Genomic DNA, 20,938 nt, shown 5'->3' with positions numbered 1-20,938 from the left:
TATGTATATATATGAGAGAATGATATAATATATAATATATTGCATTATATATTATATGCACAATATATTATATAAAATATAATATATAATATAATGTATCATACATAATCTATTAGCGAAAATGTACGAGATTTCCTACATATTTTTAGTATATAGCTTTTATCAGATTTAAAAAGTTCTATTAGTTTTCTGAAAGCTATTTTAAAATCACAAATAGAATTATATTTCATCAAATGCCTTTTTAAAATGTATTAAAATAATACTATAATTATTCTTATTACATCTGTGAACATAGTAATTTAGAACAGATTTCTGATGTTAAACTATCCTTTCTTTTCTGGAATAACTCTTATTTGGCTACAATTTCATAACTGTTGTATTCAGTAAGTTAATATTTGGTCTAGAATTTTTGTTTCTGTGTGCATAAGTGAAATGAACCTATAATTTTTGTTCTTCTTGCACTGTCCTTATCCAGTTTTAGGCTCACAATAATATTAACCTCATGAAATGAGTTGGGCATCTTTCTTTTTCTGTTTTCTGAAACAACTTGTATGATGTAGGGATTATTTTGTTTGAACACTACCAGAATGTGCCTGTATAAACGACCAGACCCAGGATTCTTTGGAAGGAGTTCTTCAATTACCATTGTAATATGTGTAATAATACTATATTTTATATGTTTTTTGGAGCTTATACACTTTATCTAGGTTTTTTTCCAGTTTATTAAGACATATTCACAATCCCTCAATATTATTTTTTTTAAAAATGTCTGCTATGTTTGAATTTCTCCCCTTAGGGCAAAAAGCCTTTATGCTTCTCCGTAGGTCTGACACTTCCCATCTGCCACCTATCTCTTCCCTCCCCTCAAGTTAACCTTTCCCCTCAGAGAATGTGCTGAACCCTCTGCCTGGCCATAGTTGTCTCTTGATCCCAAAAGCCTAGACCTTGTCTCTGTGAGTGTAATGCTGGAACCTTAGTAATGAGGTGGGGGAGGAGGAGTAATGAGGTGGGAAAGGAGTAGTAATGAGGTGGGAACGGGTAGTAATGAGGTGGGGAGGGGTAGTAATGAGGTGGGGAAGGTGGAGTAATGAGGTGGAGAGGGGTAGTAATGAAGTAGGGGAGGAGGAGTAATGAGATGGGGAGGGGTAGTAATGAGGTGGGGGGTAGTAATGAGGTGGAGAGGCGTAGTAATGAGGTGGGAGAGGGCTAGTAATGAGGTAGGGGAGGGGTAGTAATAGGTGGGGGACAGGTAGTAATGAGGTGGGGAGGGGAAGTAATGAGATGGGGGAGGAGTAGTAATGTGGTCAGGGAGAAGAAGTAATCAGGTGGGAGAGGGGTAGTAATGAGATGGAAGAGAAGGAGTAATGAGGTGGGATGGGGTAGTAATGATATGGGGGACAAGGAGTAATGAGGTTGGATGGGGTAGTAATGAGGTGGGGCAGAAGTTGTAATGAGATGGGGAAAGAAGAGTAATGAGGAGGGGAGGGGTAGTAATGAGGTGGGGAAAAGGAGCAATGAGGGGTAGTAATGAGGTTGGTGAGGGGTAGTAATAAAGCGAGGAGGGGTGGTAATCATGTGGGGGAGGTGGGGAGGATGAGTAATGAGGTGGGGAGGAGGAGCAATGAGGTACAGGAGGGCTACTAATCAGGTGGGAGAGGGGTATTAGTGAGGTGGGGTGGGGTGGGTGGGGTGGGGTAGTAATGATCTGAGGAAGGGTAATAATGAGGTTGGGAAGGGTAATAATGAGGTGGGGGAGGAGGGATTAGAGTGAGGTGGGGGAGGGGTAGTAATGGGTGGGGAAAGGTAGTAACAAGGTGGGGGCAGTCTCAATACAGTGGCTATATTGATGGGTAATATTGAGGTGGGGGAGGAGGAGTAATGAGGTAGGGAGAGTTTAGTAATCTTGTGGGAGTAAGAGTACTGGACATATTGGTCCCATATTTAGTGTCTGTTAGCCTGTACCAATTAAGACTCCTCTAGTTGTTGCTAATGTTGTTATGAAGTCTCACCAGAGTGCTTGGTTATAAGATGGTCAACTCAATAATCCAGATTATTCTTTTCTTAACTAGTTTTTGCTTGTTTGTTTGTTTTGAAACCATGTTGCTCTATCGTCCATGCTGGAGCGCAGGGATCTCAGCTCACTTCTTCCTCCGCCTCCTGGGTTCAAGAGATTCTCATGCCTCAGCCTCCCAAGTAGCTGGAATTATAGGCATGCGCCACCACACCCAGCTAAGTTTTGTGTTTTTAGTAGAGATGGGAGTTTCACCATGTTGGCCGGGCTGGTCTTGAACTCCTGGCCTCCCAGGACTTCAAGTGATCTGCCTGCCTCAGCCTCCCAATAAAGATTGATATCAAAATGAAAAGCACAAATTTTGAAAAATCCCTAGAGTTCTGCTAATCCCAGTTTGAACAGCATAGATTTTAAAGGATTTCTTCTTGCCTGCATGCTTTGCTCTATTTATTTTTAAAATTAATCCTTTGTCATTTTAACACATGTTAACACGGGGAAGTTGTAATATTTTGCAAGTTCAAAAAAAATGAAGCAAACATCTTCCAGGCACAGGAAACATCACTTGCAAAGATATGGATCAGGGGAATACAGAGGGTGCACGTGAGGAGCCCCAGGTAGAGAAGTTTCTAGAACATGTGTACATGAAGAGTGGGCAGTAAGGGTAAAAAAAACAGCTGTGAATGAATGAGGTGCTACGGAGACTCAGAGGAAGATAAGGGCTGCGAGGAGGCCATGGGATGGCAGTTAGGAGCAGCTTCAGGAGAGTGTGAGGAAGGCGGTGGTCTCCCATGGAACTGGGGGCCGGGCTGTGAAGAAGTGATGCCTGGGTGAAGATAGCAGTGGAAAGCTCACCTCCTGGCAGTCACTCTTGTATTGGGCCCATTCTGTGTGCCGGGCTCTGTGCCGAGTACTGTGCTCCATCAGGAAACAAGGAAGATGCTGTCTGCCCCCATGGAGATGATGGCATTTTGGTGAGGACTGGACATTGCATAAGCAAACAGCACAGTGACATCATAAGTTCTGACAACCAGAAATCAGAACTGAGTACTGAGAGGGAAATAAGCACAGTGGCATAATTAAAAGTAACTGCAGGCAGGGGTTCTTTAAATAGGGGGTGAAGGAAAGAGCTCTGAGGAGGTAAAACCAAGCGGCGACCTGAAGGTGGAGAAAGACAGCTTGGGAAAGAACTTTTGAGGCAGAAGGAACAGCAAATTAATAGCCCTGAGACAGATTTGTTGGGTGTGCTAAAGGCAAAGCTAGGAGGCAGAGCCGCTGAACAGAAGTGAGTGAGGAGCGGGCAGCACTGGCCTGACCACAGCTGAATTGGTCGTCATTCCATGGGCAGCCGTGGATGGTTCCAAGCAGGGAGGAACATGGTCTCTCCTGGCTTTGCAATCCCTCCAGCTGTGGGGAGGAATCAAGGTCATAAGGGTCAGTGTGGAGGCAAGGATGCAGTTTGGATGCTGCTGAGGCAGTCCAGGTCTGAGATGATGGGCGCCACAGTGTGGAGAGAGACATGGGCAGATCAGGCGGTATTCCCAAGTCCACATGAACCAGGAAGGTGGTGGACATCCAGGAGATAGCAAGGATGGCTCCTGAGACTTTAGGCTAAGCATCTGCATAGACGGCATTGCGTTTACTGAGATGGAAAGACTGACAGTGGAGCGTACTGAGGACATGGCTGGGCAGAGAGCTGTTAATGGTAAAGAGGAGAACGATGACTTGAAGGAAGGGGTAGACATTTTGTTACTATGGGAGAAGACTGAGTTTGCTGCCATAGAAGGAGAAAGGGCCTCTGGACAGGGAAGGAAAGCCGAACAGGCAAGTGAGAGAAGACAGGCGGGAGGAACTGAGAAGGTGTGAATTGTGTCGGTGTGGGGTGGGGCACTCCCTTCTCAGAGATGGACAATCCGAATGGTGAGAACTAAAATTGGCCCATCTCAGTCTCTTAGATGAGATGCCAAGCCACTTGCTGCCATTTGTTGGTGGAGTGATGGGATGGTGTGGGGCCTCAGTTGGTTGCCCCTTTAAGACGTTTTAAACTGACTGGGTAGCCTGAGGCTGTATTCCCATAATTAACTTACTTTCTACCTAGCTGGTATCACATAGGGTCTTCCCATTCCAGCAAAGTAGAGTCCTATATCAATTGAGCACATATTAAGTGCTTACTATAGATAAAAAGTTTGGCAGGTTTAAGGGTAGAAACATAGCTGCAGTATCGTCCTCAGTCTTAAAGAACTCACAGTCTTGTTAGGGACAGTGACCAGAGCTGTAAATCCAGGCAGAATAAAACAGAGCTAGGAAGAGATCCCAAGCCACAGCTAGCACAGAGAAGAGAAAGTAAAATATAATTCTGATGGGTGGAGGGTATGGGAAATCAGAGAAGGCTTCAAGGAGAAGAGAACTTTAGAGAGGGCTGGAATTTTGCCTCAAGCTGAAGATGGGAAGGGCACGCTAATGAGGGAATAAGGTGAGCCAAAGCTCCTGCCACCTGCACTTGAACACAGTTGAGAAGGGGGTCTGTGAGGATTGAAGTGGGAAAGGCTGGGAAAATAGGGCTTCTGCTTTGGAAAAGAAACCATGCCAATTAATTGAAACAAGAAACTGATGGGGTCATCTTCCTTTTGGGGCTATTTTGGGACTTCTTATTGCTGACCCACACCCCTAAATTCACACGGCTTCCAGGAGAGGAAGGCCCCACTGTCAAGAATGCCTGAGAGCTAAAGAAGCCAAAGTCTGCCGAGGAGGACTCCAGGCTTTCCAAAACACAGCGGGATTGCTGTTAAGACTATTTTCATTATTGTTACCATCATAATTGGCATTTCACACACTGCTTGTTATCTCCTTCTGGTGCTTAGTAGCTTGGAAATGTTCTGCCTGTGATTTCTTCATCTAGGCGAACCATTTCCTCCAGCTTCCCCTCTTCCCTTTACTTTGCTTCTTTCTCCTAAAAGGCAGCCCGTGACGATGAGGTTTTGTTTTTTTTTTTCCCCCCACCAAATAGTAACAAACGTATTTTCAAATACGGTAACAAAGAAAGGCATTATGTGGAGGAAAGAAAGGCTCTTAAATAATTAAATAAAACTTCACCTTTCTAAATTTTAAATCTGTTCCTCCCCCAAGAAAATACACTTGAACCATTTTTTGTGTATATGGTGAACAATCCTGCTTGTTCATAGGTTAGGAAGAGCTTTGAAGAAAACACAATGCTCCCTTTTTTGCATATACCAAACATTTTCACCCAGGGCAAAATCAGTTGCCGTTTTAAACAAATTGATTTTTCTGGAGGATGCTGTAAAATATTATTGCAGGCAGAGCCTGCCTGGGGCAAAATTGTGTGGATGGTGTGAAGCTTGTCTGTGGTGCTCTCCAGACTCCTCTTTCCTATTTCGGAGCTGGCCTCTGCTGGCGCCTGTGCCATCCTGCCTGCTGAGGGCTTGGGTCTGAGATGAAGACAGCTGGGAGCCTGGGAAGATGGGGTCAGCTCCTGACTCAGTCACTAACCAGATGTGGCACCTTGAGCAAGTCTCTTCCCCTCTTTGGGACGTACTGGATCCCAAAATGTGAGTATTGGGGATCAAGAGGAATTAAAACTCAAATGACCACAGAATGAAGCAGGTCATGTAAAATTCCAGTGGGCCTGGCAGAAGACAGTAGGGAGTGGTGGGAACTTGGGCGTAATGGAGAAACTCTGCCTGCCATGACTGAGGAGCAGGGACTAGTCCATTGACTGATTGCTGCCATAAGGTAGACCAGCTTAGTATTGCCAGAACTTCTAAATGACCCTTCAAGCCAGGCAAACACATCTGCAGGCCCAATTTGGCCTGCAGGTGGTTGGCCTATGATCTCTGGATCAGATAATGTCTATGGCCTTTCTGGTTCTGTAAGTAGGCAGTAGAGGATTAAAGTTCTCCTTTCTCTACTGAGTATTTTAACAGCAATGTCTTAAGGGTAAGAAGCCCGCAAGAGGGAGTCTCTAGTGGTAAAGCTGGAGGCTTTATGAAGCTTTTCCATTGTGAAAGTAATTTTCAGCAAGAATTCTACCTGGCACTGCTCCTGCTCTACTGGCAGACTATTTCATCCTGGAAGCTTGGTGCTCTGCCCACACATAATGCCGTCACTATTTATGTGGTTAGCTTCCAATAAAAAGTGACCCAGTCAATGCAGTCAAATACAGACGCAAAGTTGGTGTTAGATCCTAAGCAACATTTTCACAGAGTAACTATCTGAGTCAGATGGGAGCCCTTTTAGTGGCCATAGGATGGGAAGTTTGTAGAGATCTAAGTTATAAGGAGAAGGAAGAAAGTGTGGGGAGACACTTTGATATAAATGTATGCAACTAGAATATCTTTATTTTACCTCCCTGTCCCAAGCACATTCACCCTTTAATATACTACCCCAAACTTACCTCCTTGCCTTGGCACCTGAGCATTAGGAAAAAAAATCTTTGTCTAAATCCTTTCTTGTGGCCCTTAGTCCAGGCAAGAAAAATTATCAGATTTCCTGACTTTTATAACAAAATACCAGCTTTGTCTTATATGCACGGCTTATATCTAGAGCATATGCCTCTCTCTTCATTCAACATTGTAGTATTTGACGGTATTCAGTATTAAAGGAACTGCTTTTTAGTTTCAGACAAGAGCTTAGTTGAGATAATGGATACATTTTAAGTTAGATCAAAGTATATGACAATCATTTATTGCTTAAAGTTAATTAAATTCTCTCCCTGACTCTTGTTGGCTCTTCAAAAAACTATATTCCTGGACCATATTAACTTCATTCCCTGCAGAAATATCTTCACTGAGTCGTGTTGGTTATCATGCCCATGACTTTTATGGAAGACCATTTTAAGAATCAGCCAAATGAAGAACATTTTCACATTTTCTCTGAAAACTGTTGTGGAAGATATTGTCCATTATGTTGTTCAATGTTCCTGATACAATGATCCACATTATAAATTCCTCTTAGAATTTAATATCAAGAAAATGTTTGCTTCTCTTGGCAAAATAGAATGCTTCCTCTTAAGTAATCACAAAGATTCTAGACCTCAGAATGGTCCCTTTTCTGTTTCACCATGGCTGCTGGGAATCTTAAAGCCTGTCTTCATGCTAGTGGCATCAACCATCTAAATTTGGAGCACAACTGTCTTTCTGCTTCATTTTCTTGGTCTCATCCTGTTGTTTTTATTTTAATTGTTGAATGTATATATGTGTTTTATTGTATGTTGATTAAAATAGTTTTGGAAGTAAGCAGTATGTAAATTATACAGATAATTTGAGATCATTTAAAAAGGGGTCATTTTATTGTTGTTTTCAAATTACTTCATTTGTATCTCTTTAATCTTCTCAGCTAAAATCGTAATAAAAAATTCAGTTTATACTTATCTCAGAGCTCTACACCCAGTTAGCACTCAATAAATACTTGCTAATTTGTTCATTTCATCATTGACTAATGGCTCATTCCCAAGACTCTGAAAGAAGGAAAAAGCTTAAATCATGAAAAAAATTAAAGTTTATTCACAAAGATGAAGTGAGAGAAAGGATAGTTTTCACACACTCTTTCCCTGCTCTGTAAATAAACAGGGCATCTGACACAAGAAGAAGATGTGTGACTTACTCAACGAAGGCTTGGATTCCAGTAGGAACTCCCAGCATGCCACAACACTTCAAGACCAGAAAATGGATTCTACCTGTTTTAAGATTTCTTGTATTTAATAAACATGCATTGAGTATTTACTCTGTGCCTGGCCCCATGCCAGGAGAAAGAAGACAGAATTGGTGGGGAGTTGCCTAGCCTGGTTGCATAGAAAAGAAGACACAGATCCTCAGTGCCACAATTCACAAAATGGCCCCAGGACATTGCCATTAGGGTCACCTTTGCCTTGGGGTTGTCCAGCTTTGTGGAATTGGATGAGGGCTGCTGAGAAATGGTGACAATGAGGAATCAACCACTGGTCTACTTTATAACATATGTCCTCACACAGTTCAGTTTTTCTTCATCTTCCAACTGTTGGATCCAACTTCCAACACCACCATGTTTGTGGCCCTTCTGCCCACAGCCATAATCTGGTTAGACTGAGGTATAATACAGCTCACACCAAGGATGGAGAAATGTATTCTTGATTGCAGCTGGGGGTTGTGAGAAGGTGACACTGATTAGATCTTCAATAAACTGAGACCACTACCTCAGAGTTAAACAGCCTGCATTGCCAAGGGAGGAATGGCATGCTATTGGACAATGTGTCTGTTGATGCACATTTTCATAAATTGTTTACTGACCCTGTGGGGTAACATGAATACTTAGCAGCTAACACACCCCCTAATTTGTAGTAACAATCTCTCATCACATGCATACTGTTAACATACTAGGCAATACATATTTCTGTACTTTGACTTTTTAAAGTAATAATATTCTTGAGGAAATAGAAAATCATGATCACAATTTATTTCAGAGGGTGTTTAGTAATTTACCATGCATCTGTGAAATGTTACTTAATCCTGGGTGGTCTGTGTGCATAGTTATGTTTTAATTTGCACATGATTGCTGACTCTCATATCACTTAAACAATCAGGATGCATCAAATGACTGGTTGTTGTCTTATAACATTTTGTTTTCCCCTTTGTAACTATTGGAAAGAGACCATCACATCCCACAACCATCTGTAATATCGCCTGTGTATTGCTGAATATTGAATAGATATTATGAGTATTGAATTTGGCATCATTTCTGTGGTCATATTTCTATGTGATTTTCATTGCCTACTGAAAAGAAAATGAAAAGAGGAAGGAAGATAATGAAAAGTTCTCCAGGCTCTGCAGAACCACCCTTGCATTTCTAGATTTTTCTTTTTTCTAGATCCTTCAAATAAACCACCCTTTGTTTTGTTTTCCCCTCCTATAATAATAACAGTGTCTTATCTTTGCATAGTATACATATTTTAAAAGCATTGTCCAACAAAGCACTGTGTCTGGTTCTCACATTGACTCTGAGGTGGATGAACAGGCCATGGAAATCTCCACTGTGTATATGGGGAAACTGAGACACAGGGAGTTGGTGACTCATGGAGACAAATACCACTGTGGCCCAGAGAAGATGGTTTAGAAGCCAAGAACCCCTGATTCCTTTCCAAACATTTCCCATTCAGTAGCACTGCCTTCTTATCAGAAGCTGATAAGGTGTCAGATAAATCCTCTCACAACTTAGAGGAGCATGGAGCATAACTCCAGGATGTCAGGAGTTATTATGGAATTGGGTGTGAGGGACCAACGTTATCTGAAAAGAGGCCCGTCTACAGGTGCAGGCCAGGAATAGAGACATGCTTCTCCTTCTGGGTTCCCTCAGTGCATCATCACTCATGGGAAATGAGAGAAACATCATTGTTTCCTTCACCTCTTACCCAATAGATTATAAAATTCTATTAACGTTTCTTTAGTGATTCTCAAAAGTATCACTTGCCCCTGTTTCCAATTGTCATTATCCTACTTGAGGCTCAATCCTTTGTTTTACATATTATATATGTGCATTTCTTATATATATGGTTTTAGAGATAAGACGTCACTCTGTCACCCAGGCTGGAGTGCAGTAGTGCAGTCATAGCTCACCGCAGCCTCAAGCTCCTGGGCTCCAGTGATCTTCCCCCTTCAGCCTCCTGAGTAGCTGGAATTACAGATGCATGCCACTGCGCCTGGCTAGTTTTTTATTTTTTGTAAAGATGGGGCCTCACTATGTTGTTCAGACTAGTCTCAAACACCTGACCTCAAGTGATCCTCCTATCTCAGCCTCCCAAAGTACTGGAATTACAGGTGTGAGACACCACAGCAGGCTGAGGCCCCATCCTTTCTGACAGATATTACAACAGCCTAACCAGTTCCCCAAGTCTTCACTCTCCCCCCGATCCTGGCACCCAGTCCTGGCTGTCAACCTCAGTCCTTCCTCCACTGCACTACAAGGTTAACATAGACTGTAACTATGACCATGCCACTCCCCAACTTAAACCACTTTAGTAATTCCTCATTGCTTACAAAAAGCCCAAGCTCCTATCATAACCTGGCTTCTGGCTTCTGAGTTCTCCAGACGAATCTCCTGAGACTCCCTGCCTCTAACATTAAGTTTCAGTAACATGCCAAGTTGCCTACAGTTTCATGCTTCCTTGCTTTTGCATATGCTGTTTCCTAAGTTTGCAACAATTTTCTCCCCCACCACAAACACATATGCACGTGTGCGTGTGTGCACACAATGCCTATACACTTTTCACATACTCTGCTTATCACTTGTGGACTAGGGACGGGTGGTGGGGGAAGTGTTCTTCAAGATTCAGTTCCCAAATCTTCCCTTCTGGTTGTCATTTCTTATCCATTTGGGCTGAGTTGCAGGCCCCTTCACTTTGCTGGCAGTGTCCTTAAAGGATGATATGGCTGTGGATTGGGATTACTGGGTCTACTTCTCTGTCTCCTCTGATTATGACTTACTTGATAGCCGGGACAGGGTTTTATTAATCTTCATAGCATTAGCTTAACAGTATCTAACACCTATTAGGTTGCAAATAAATGTCTTTTAAACTGAACTGAAGTACATTGGCATGAAAATTCCATTTTCTTCCTGTGCTGATAGACTACAGCACCTCGGATAGCTCATTTATTTAACCTGCGCTATGAGGCTTTCCTAGTCAATAATTGACTAACACATCTTCTGCTTTGGTTTAATACAAAGGATCCTCAGCACAATCCTAGATCCTACACCAAGCCCATTTGTAACTTGACTTTATGAACAAAGGGCCACATTAGTGAAAAGTACTTTTTTATTCCAGTGGCAGACTTGGGAAGTTTCTTGTTTTGTTTTGTTTTGTTTTATCCTAGCTGAAAGGCAAAAATATGTAAGGAGGGTCACTGCACTGTAGAGCAGCCTTCTTCTCCTACAGATGGGGTAAAAACTCCTTGCCCCATGAGCCATTCCATCCCATTGTACCTTCTCCACAGTAATAGCAGATGCCATTGAGTATATTAATCTTTACATTACTATGTCCTCCCTATAAGGACACTTAGGATAATTATTTGGTATTCTCACCTAGATACTTCTAGGCAACTCATTTATTTTTATCTTATGAACAATGCAAACCACAAAATTGATGTTCTTTCTCTCTCTCGCTTTTTTTCTGTCTCTCCTTTTTCTTGTTCCCCTCCCTGTCTCCACCCTGCCCCCACCATTAGCTGCTAAAATGCTTGACATTAAATGTTTTCTTGGACACTTGCTAGTATGTAAGACCACAGGGCATAAATTTTATGTATGAACCTCATTTTAAGATGCATTGTTTTCCTACTTTATTTTTACTTAACCAATTTCTCCAAATTTCATGTGTTTTATTTTGCTCTATAGTTTATCTTTTTATCAGCCACTTTGAGTTCTTTTATTATCAAGGTAAGATATCAATACATAAATATGTATCACAATAACTAAAGTGAGAGCATGTATAATGTAGAAGACTGCTTGATGAGTAATTTCTACATCATCAATCTAGGTTGTTACCTTTTTCCAACAGCACATGGGCAGTTACATGATCTCACACAAAGCACTTCTATTTGGTAGGACAGGGGTTACACATTTAATTCTTAGAAGGAAAATTTGCTTGACTTTTGTTTCTGGTAATTTATAGTTATTTTAACCCTTATTCCATATATGGAATGTGTATATATATACACACACACATACACACACATATATAATATATATACACACACACATATATACGCACACACATACACACACATATATACATATACATATATATCTATATAATTAGTTGTAACAAGTTATTGATCAGATGAAATGGGTGGAACAACTAATACTTAGCCCTCGGCCTTTAAAGGGTAGCTGAGGGCATTGTCTTGCATAGAAGAGAACATGCACACAATTTGAGAACTGTTGTGAGCCCAGGAAAATATAAGGGAATGGCAGAAACCTTACCCTAGGTCCTTCCACATAGTAAAGGACCACTATATACGGGTTCTTCACAAAATCTTTTGAAGTAGGTAGGGCAAAGTAAGCTTTTAGAATAAAGTTTCTCAATTAATTGGACAGGCAAACTTTAAATCAAAAGTCTGCCAAAAATTTCTGGTTGGCTTTGGTTGTAGAGATAATGGTGACAGTACATGACTTAACAACCAAGACCCCTTTAAATTCTCCCTCCCAGACAGATGTCCAAATACTTAAGGAGCTCATTGCCCTTATAGTTCATGGTGAATATTCTGAAAGGGTGTGCTCAGTGTTTGCCTGGCACACATAGGCCATATAGAGGAAAGGGAAGAAGGAAATTTGAAGACTTGGATACTCTTATTCTGTGGTACCAGAGCTTTATCTGAATTTAAGCTGTGTAGAAGGCATACAGGGATAAAATCTTCAGGCTCTCCCTTAAAAAAGACCTGTCTCTGGAACTACTTAGTTACTCATGTCACCTTCCAAATATGCAAGAAGCTTTACGTAACTGATTTTATTCATTCAGGCAACAAATGTTTCTTGGGGTAATGCTACCTATTGGGTACTGTTCTAGCCAGTGGGGATATAGCAGAAAACAGAAGAAGTCCTTGCACTTACTGAGTTTACATTCTCATGGAGATTGTCAGGTTCCACAGAGAAAAATAAGCAAGACAAGGAGGACATGGAGTTGAATGGTTATAGAAGGTTCTGACAGAGGACATTTGAACAGAGACCAAAATGAAGTGAAAAAAGAGAACTATATTAATATCTCGGGGAAGAGCATTCTAAGCTGAAGGAAGAGGAAATTCAAAACTCACAGGCTGGAATGAAGCTGAAAGTCAGGTGGCTGGTGAGGGCTAAGCTAGAAATCCTTGGTGAGGCTGGAAAGTTAGCCAGGATGAGGTCATGAAAGGTCTTGTAGATTATGATGAGGTCCTTGTCTTTTACCTCACAAGAACTGGAGAGACACTAAAGGTTTTTGAGTAGAGGAGTGGCTGCCAGGTGAGCTGTCAGAGCCCCAGCACTCAAAAGTAGTTGATTCATGGGTTGGTAAAAAGAATTTGCTGACAACAGAGTAGGTTTGAAAAAGGAAAGTTTATTAGAAAGGAAGAACACTGCAAAAGGTATAGCAGGGCCCCTCAGTGAGAGCACTCAGCACGCCATAGTGGATTTTCCTTAGGGGTATTTATGGACCTTAAGGTGGGAGCTCAGGGTTCTAAAATGAATTTCAGCATGGCATTCCAGAGATGTACAGAAATTTTACTTACTTATAAAAGTTGAAAGAGTCCTGGAACTAGATGCTACCAGGTGGTCTTTTGTTCCCTTCTACATTGCTCAGATAAGAAGTTTTGCCTCCAGATGATCTGTTTGATCGTCACCAGGTATTGTTTGCTCTTCTCAGTGGCGTGATCTGACTTGAGACTTAAACTAATCATTTGGGTCACTATGTAAAGTATAGACTATAATGAGGCAGTGAAACAGGGACACCAGCTTCCATGAGAGATGGTGGTTACTTGGACCAGGGTGTGTGCCATAGAAGTGGAGGAGTGATCAAATCTTGAATACATTCTGAAGATGAAGTTGGTAGACTTTGCCCATAGATTGGATGTGAATGTTGACGGAAAGTGAGAAGTCAAGAAAGATTCTAAGATTTTGGTTTGAGCAACCCAAAGAGAATATTTCATTTAATAAAACCGTGTTTTCATAAGAAAGAATAAGAGTTAAAAAATAAAATAAGAAAAATTGGTACTTCTGTTTGAAAAAAAAATTCGAGATGCAAACAAAAAAAGGATTGTTTAGTTAAATTATGCCACAGGGCATAATTTAGCCCTATGGGTGGATGATTTGTTGGAATTTGGACTTGGTGTTTTTTAGAGTCATCCAATCATCATGGGAGGGATTCTGTGGAAGATGATTTGGTAACATTCTAATCTCAGTTGGAGGAGTTTGGTACCCTAACTTTCCATTCCCACAGCATTCTAGTGTGCAGGCCCTTGTTATCTGCAACCAACTAGCTTCAGTACTAGTTTCACCTCTTTCCCCTGCCCTGGTGCAAAGGTCCAGAGCAGCATTTTGCTGGATGGTCCTTTTGTGCTGAGACCTGGCCTGAAGCCATATGCACAAGTATCCACTCACCATGAAGCCGTCTGAAGGAAAGCCAGTCCAAGTGGGTTTTGGGGCCCTAATCCATGAATGAGAGAGGTTGAACATCCTCTAGAAACCATTGAGGAGGAGGACCTTGTAGCCTGCCCAAGAGTGCCACAGTTGGTTATTGTCAGTGACTAAGAAACCTTTTGTAATTTGTTCTCTTGATCGGTTGAACAAGAGCAGAGTTGCGAGGCATCTCTTCCAGCAGGATTCTGTATAAAAGGAAGCTTGTTCTTGTGATCTCTACTCCTTCCTGAGACTGTCTCAGCATCAGGTATTAGGGACATTCCTGGAAGGTCTGCACTCCTGGTCCACAAGAGCCTGACTCACAGGGACCCGGCTGTATGAGGTATGCTTCTGCAGACGGGAGCAACTAGATGCTTCTATGCAGCTTGACAAGTAATGGAGGAACCTGGGAAACCCATGAGTCTCTTCTAAAATTCACTGGAGATGGGAGTGGGGAGAAGGAGCTCGTCTTCTCTAGGGATTGATGCTCATTTTCCCCTCATTATATTCAGCGTCTCCCTCACTGCAGAGCAGTGACTGATGGTGATCATGAGACTACATGTACAGATAAGAAGTCTGAGCAAAGAGATCTAACCCAAGCTCACAGCTGAGAGAAGCTTCAGACAATGACAAGGAGCCTAGAGGACATTAGATTTGACATTTTCCCCTTAGTGGTAGATTTCTTCCTGGAGCCACACAGAATTTCATCCAACACTTAATTATCCAGCCGCTGATTAGTTGATACCTGGATTATTTTGGCCCCTTAAGACGAACCTATCATGAAAATATAAATGTATTACCTCTCATGCATTGTCACCCAGGCATGATTAATCAGGCTGTGGATTACTCAGGGCTTCTCTATTTTTTTTTCTTTTGCTACTTTCTGTATTTTGATGATTTTATAAATCAGTCCTATCTCCCCTCAACCATAGGGTAGGAGTGAGTAGAAAGAAGAGGTGCAGGTCAATGTAGTCTATGCATTTGTGAGTTAGGATATAAGATTTGGTGTTGGAGAAACTAAATGGCTTAACAATTATATTGAATTCTCTTTAAGTTTTAATTATCCATGTTATCTCGACTTTCATTATTATGGATCCCTGAACGTCGGCAGTAATGGCTGTACAGTTGACAACTGCACCATGTAATAACAAAGTCTGCTCTGTAATCATATTCTAGCATGCTATTTATCAGGGATCATTAGAACTCAGGATACTGGAGAGCAACAAAAATAAACAAAAGGCAAGCCCAGAGAGTTGTCTTGAATTCTCAGCCATCTTTCATTATCTCTTAATTTCTTAAACATCAGATTCATAAGGACTAAGTCTATAGGGACTAACTGGCTGATATTGCAAGCAAATGTTAAAACCAGGACAAATCCTAACTAGAGAATTTCCAAACTGCTGTAAAATCTCAAAATCAAATCTGTAAGATCCCTGCTGGAGCTGCACTATCACTTTCTTCACTGTTGGTATAAATTGAGTTGGCTTAAAGTAATATCTAATGCATGTTAGTTATGGAGGTAGCAAAGGGAACTCATTATTGAATAGTCTTGTTGACATGTTGTGATTATTTTTTCAAGACTCTGGCCTGAGGCATCAAGTAAAGACCTAGCATGGACCTACAACCACCGAACATGAGTTTGTTGAGGTTTGTGAGTCTTGGTGTCCAGAGAGGCCACCTCTGTCAAGACTCACATAGCAGAGAGCATTGGAATTCCACGGACAGGGAACTGGGCTCCAGCAAAGGCTACACAGAGGAATTTTAGAAATCCGGCAGATGGTCATTCTCTGGGAGTTCTGTCCATGAGTGACTGGTCATAGCCCTTAAATTGGGATTTGGGGAAGATCTTTAGTCTACAAGAGAATCTAGGAAAAGCAAGAGAAATGGCAATTGGTAAAGAATCAAAGAGCCTGAGACCTGGGGCATGGATGGCAGGGGCTTCTCAGGGAGAAATGATGACTCAGGGGCTCTCGGGGAGAGACTATGACTCAGGGGCATGGAGAAGAGGGCAGGGGGCTCTCAGGGAGAGACTATGACTGAGACTTAACTATTAAGTCTGTGGGAAACTTAGATGTGCTTATATGTGTAAAGGACTTAGAACAAAGTAAATAATCTGTAGGTGTTAGCTATTATTGTCACCACTATCACCCTGATTCTGAGGACAGAGGAGGTAATAGTTAATACTGGACACCTGGATGCCAGTTCAGCAAGGTGACCAATGCTAATCTCAACTGCTGGGGGTGAGGCCATTTAGATACTGCCTTGGACATCTCTGGGTAGTCACATCTGGGAAATTACATAAGGATGATCCATCAGGTAGAGAAAATAGTAGGTCCAGTTTGGGGACCTGGATAGAAAGAAAATAAGGGGTGAAGCTGGCACCCATGATATGGCCTGAGAATAGCCTAATTAGGTGACCCTGGGGGCAGTTACGTGTAATAGATAACTCTCCAAAACTGAGTATGTATGTTATCTGTGTAGGGAAACATAAATCCTCTTGAATTGAAATGGATTCTCATATTTCTAAAGTATGGATTTTTCATATTTGTAAAACACTCAGGAATCCAAATGTGGGTAATGCTAACTCTCTTCTCTGTAATCTGTGGGGCTGGATGGACTGTAATAGTCCAAGATGAATGTGTGCTATTGTTTAATTGAGGGTCTTCTGTGGCAGGGGTAGAACACAGCATCACACAGGAGTGTAGATAATGGGATGATTGCTGAGGACTCCTGCAAGTAATTCAGTCTCTATAGAGTCAATTCCATCTGAAGCACACACTACCAATTCCATCTGTATTGGTGCAACTGGATTTGGGGCAGTTTTTATTAAAAATTCTCAAATCAATGCAATACAAGAATTAAAAATTCTCCTTGCTACTTTGTATCTTCTGCCAAGCACTTGATAAAATGTGTTCCACAAATGTAGATATGGAGTCATGATAAGAAAACTCACTCTTGCTGAATATTGGAATTATCTGGCTGATGTTGCAGGCAAATGTTAAAACCAGGACAAATCCCAACTGGAGAATTTCCAAACTACTATCATTCACTGCCCTGGGGCAAAGTTTAAAGAGAAAAATTAGAGACCTTTTTGTTTGCACACACGTTGGTGAACACACTTAAGATGGAGCTGCCCCAGCTGCTCAAAGTTGAAAAGCTTCCAGATATGTCCAGGTGCAATAAAAGCTTCTAAGTCAGAGCTGGCCTCTAAGTCAGACCTGTTGGGCCAGCTCCTTGCAGGGTGACCCTAGCACATGCCTTTAGCTTCCGGGTATATTTGAGGATGGAGCAGCCCTCTTGTTTTCTGGGATATACCTTATTAACTGTCTAACAAGCCAGAGATCCTGTCCCTGTGACCCTGTCCAACCTCTGCAGCACCCCACAAAGGAGCAGAGGAGGGGCTAGGTAGGGACCAGTGACTTTAGGATATTGGTTTGGGGACATTTGCCATTAAGAGAATGTGGAGGGCTGGGGCGACTTTGAATAGCCGTAACAACCTCTTTTCAGTTTTTTTGTTCGTTTTGAGGGGGCAGTTGGTAATAAGTAGCACCACATAAATTATAACGTGCTATGAAAAGACAGTGTGGTTTATCAAAAAAAGCATATTGATTAGGAGTGGCAACTTGGGACTGACTTCTGGTGCTACAGGAGTTCCATGAGCACAACAAGCAAGACATTTTCCATTTCTGTGCCTCGGTTTCCATACTTATAACTTAGGATGGTGGAGACAGAGAATACTGGGGGATGTGTGAAGGGCCCTTCCAACTGTAATATTTCAAGCCCATGAGTCCTGTCCTGCGCTCCCACATACTAAGTCCCAAAGCAACACCCACATTTTCACTGCACTGACTTACATTTTCTCTCTGATATATTCCACTCTTCACACGCACTTGGGTTATTGAGATAAACCACTCACCTGAGATAGTCAGACAATCATTTAGCCAAGAAAACAAAATGTGAAAGACGATAAAGGCCCATCAGCAGAACAGATGGCTCTGCACACAAGGCAGAGAGACCCACAGGTGAGACAGAGGGCAAGGCTGATGGGGACATGGGATAAGAGATGTTGGCGGCTGACTGGATGGAATGGAGGGAAGGCGGCAGAGCTGGTGACAAGAGGAGTGAGCATTTCATCAGCATCGGCATTGTCTTACACAGAGAGACAATTATTCAGGGGAACTGAAACACGAGGGCACACAGCTCTGCCCTCTTCCCTGTCTTCCTCCCTGCCACTGATATAAAGAGCAAATGTTTTTCAAAATCGAAGCAAGAAATTGACAATCACTGAGTGTTCCAGGGGCCATTTACTGTGTCAAGTGGTTACATAGATTAGCTTATTTCATCTGACAGTGACTTCATGGGGTTGGCCTTATCATCGTCGTCATCATCATCATCATCATCGTCATCATCCTGGCTCTATGAAAGAAAAGAGCTAAGTCAAGGAAATTTACTCAGCTAGTAACTGCCAGTGCTGGACTGAACTTGGGTTTGTCTGACTCTTGAGCCCACAGCCTTTTCGCTGTCCCCTGCTGCAGCCAGAACCACATCTGGTCTATGGAAGATTTGAACACAATTCCCTAATATTCTTCCTTTCCTCTCCCCACCTCTCCCATTCTGAGACAAAGGTGTCAGGGGCTTGGAGCATAAGCAAGCATTGTTTCACTCTCTTCTTCTCTCTGCCTTCCTCCTCCCTTTCCTGGCCAAAAGTTCTATTTATAATATGGAATGTACTAAGAGGCCATCCATTCACCATTTCCTTAATTTTTATGGCATTTACGATTAAATCAACTCAGGCTGTGAGCTTTGGTAATTAAATAATTTAGGTAGCAGAATATTTAATTAATTGTAATTACATATGCTGTCTTGAAAGCCATTTCTATTTTAATTTTAGCACAAACTGGGTTGTCCAAAACATGTGTTTTCTTTGTCACCAAAACCTCTTGTCCCATTGCTATAATTTCTTTCCTTCTTCCCCACCATTCCTCTAACCCTCTGATCTTTATGTATTTTTTCTTTCCTTGTAATTTGACACACAGGCTATCAAAGGAGGCCAGCCATGCCTCAGTTCTGTGTGCTAAGGGCAGAGGAAACAAAAAAAGGATGTAAGACAAAGTCTTGGCCTACAAGATGCATACAGTCTAATTAAGGAGAAAATCCATAAAGACACTAAAGTATAAATAATACAAAGACCCCACAGATGATCATTGCAAATGCAGTGGATTGAAGAGGATGGATGTGGGTTTAAACCAGGCCTGGATGTATGTGTAGCACTAACTCAGTGTGGGGAGTTGAGCCAAGTCTTGAGATGAGTAGTAAATAGTTGTAAAGCAGAGAAGAGGGGGTGGGTATTCCAGATAGAGGGGACAGCGTGCACAAGGTATGGAGACAGGAGCTTGGGGAATGGTGGAAGTTTCTTCCCTACAGAGAGCTGTATATGGCCAAGAAGTACACCAAAGACTATTTGTTCCTTTAGGGGAAGAGGCATCATGACCTTATATGGGGAGGCAGTGTGGTACAGTAGAGAATCTCAGTTTAATACTGAGGTTCTGGATTTGAGTCATGGACACCAGATGCTCTGGGTTTCAGAGCAGTCACCATTTTCCCATCTCATTTTTTTTTTTCATCTGGAAAATAGGCACAATAAAATGCCTCGCAGGGCCATTCTCAGGGTTGAAAGAGATAAGGTACACGGTGCTAAATAGGCATTTAATGAAGGTTGATATTAACGTTATTTTGTTTTTTAACACCAAAGCTTATTGTAAGTTATTAGATGCTTCACAAATATACAGAATTACTTGGTCTCTGCAGGATCTAGCCAAATGTCAATCCTTAATTCATGGTTACCAGCATTTTCAAATCTCAGATAGTTTTGTTGTTCAGCCTTGTCTACCCATATAGACTCTATTTTCTAAGTGAAATAAAACAATCTGATGTTGAAATGATAGTTTTTGTTGGAGCAAGGGTGACCTCAATGATCATGTGGTGAGATGAAAGCCTGGGTGTTCCACTTTTTCATCCCACACCCATGCCCTACAGAGTCCTCTGTTCTTGAGAACGGTGCACGGGAGAGCCTTGGGAACAGAGAGAAACTGGCTCTCTTCACACCATCTATAAGAATCAGATTTGCCAAGTACTTTTGCCAAAGCTGCTCTTCTCTTGTTTGCAAAATTTCTACCAAATGGAGCAACGCTGTGGATAATGAAACTGCATGAGTATCCTCATTAAATGGCCCCCTCTGCAAGGGATTGGGTGACGTGGGCCGTGAAGGCCCAGGCTGAGATCTTCCACAGAGCTAAGGTTCCTTCTCCCAGGGCCCCTTGGGGCACTTTGATGGTATTTACTTCCTCCTACCCATCTCCTCTAACGCAACAATTGTGCTAGTTAGTCAAAATTGCTATTGTTAGCAATGATGGATGCTTCGTGGTTTTTCCAAATACACTTAAACATGATTTTAAAATTCCATTTTTAGTCAAAAAGCATTACATGTTGTTTATGACATATAAAGCAGTGTAGAGATGCATAAAGAAAGCGCTAACATCCTTCTGTCCCCCCAAATTCCACTTGACTGAGAAAACCAATGTTTACAGTTTGGTGTGTGTATCATTTCCATGGCTTTCTCTATGTTTACACATACACAACACACACATCACACACACAAACACGCACACCCTCACACACACACACTTATACACATGCATATATTTTTCCGTCTGATTTGGAAAATGGAATCCTTCACTACACATTACCCTCCAAATTGACTCCCAATATATAGACCACAGGTGTTCAATCTTTTGGCTTCCTTGG

At 41.9% G+C, this 20,938-nt stretch overlaps 1 protein-coding gene and 1 long non-coding RNA gene across 7 annotated transcripts in view; one reads left to right on the top strand and one right to left on the bottom strand.

The window, feature by feature from the left end:
- The window catches only part of LOC105484462 (uncharacterized), a 46,974-nt gene extending 34,124 nt beyond the window's left edge, over positions 1 to 12,850 (bottom strand). For both annotated transcript variants that reach the window (XR_011611248.1, XR_011611249.1), the window contains exon 1: positions 12,799 to 12,850. This is a non-coding gene — a long non-coding RNA (uncharacterized lncRNA). The remainder of the gene's footprint in view (positions 1 to 12,798) is intronic.
- Positions 1 to 20,938, top strand: part of LOC105484466 (tenascin R) — a 425,382-nt gene that overhangs the window by 92,120 nt on the left and 312,324 nt on the right. The gene's annotated exons all lie outside the window — the stretch shown is intronic.

This window comes from Macaca nemestrina, chromosome 1, assembly GCF_043159975.1.
Source record: "Macaca nemestrina isolate mMacNem1 chromosome 1, mMacNem.hap1, whole genome shotgun sequence".
Taxonomy (NCBI): domain Eukaryota; kingdom Metazoa; phylum Chordata; class Mammalia; order Primates; family Cercopithecidae; genus Macaca; species Macaca nemestrina.
Note: the sequence above shows the minus strand (reverse complement) of the source record. Positions and strands in the feature narration are given on the sequence as shown.